The sequence below is a fragment of the Cystoisospora suis genome, assembly GCF_002600585.1.
Source record: "Cystoisospora suis strain Wien I chromosome Unknown contig_7128, whole genome shotgun sequence".
Taxonomy (NCBI): Eukaryota; Apicomplexa; class Conoidasida; order Eucoccidiorida; family Sarcocystidae; genus Cystoisospora; species Cystoisospora suis.
The window spans coordinates 1,516-1,775 of NW_027159914.1; positions in this window are offsets into that span (position 1 = coordinate 1,516).

Below are 260 nucleotides of genomic sequence, written 5' to 3' on the forward strand. Positions count from 1 at the left end.
AAGAAAAGAAGAAAAAGAAAAGATATGCGAAAGAGAAACAGAGAAGGGCTGGTAGCATTGAAGCTCCTATTTCTCGATCAGGTCTCACGTCCCTTCCCTGTAGAAACAACATCTCCAGAATGGTTCGTATGTTGGTCTTCTTGCTCTTGATCTTTCTCTTCTTTTCGCCTCTTTCATATGTCTCGCCTCATCCACACACAAAAGAATCTGCTATAGAACCTTCTCACCTCTCTCATGATGTTTCTTCTCTTGAAGATAGC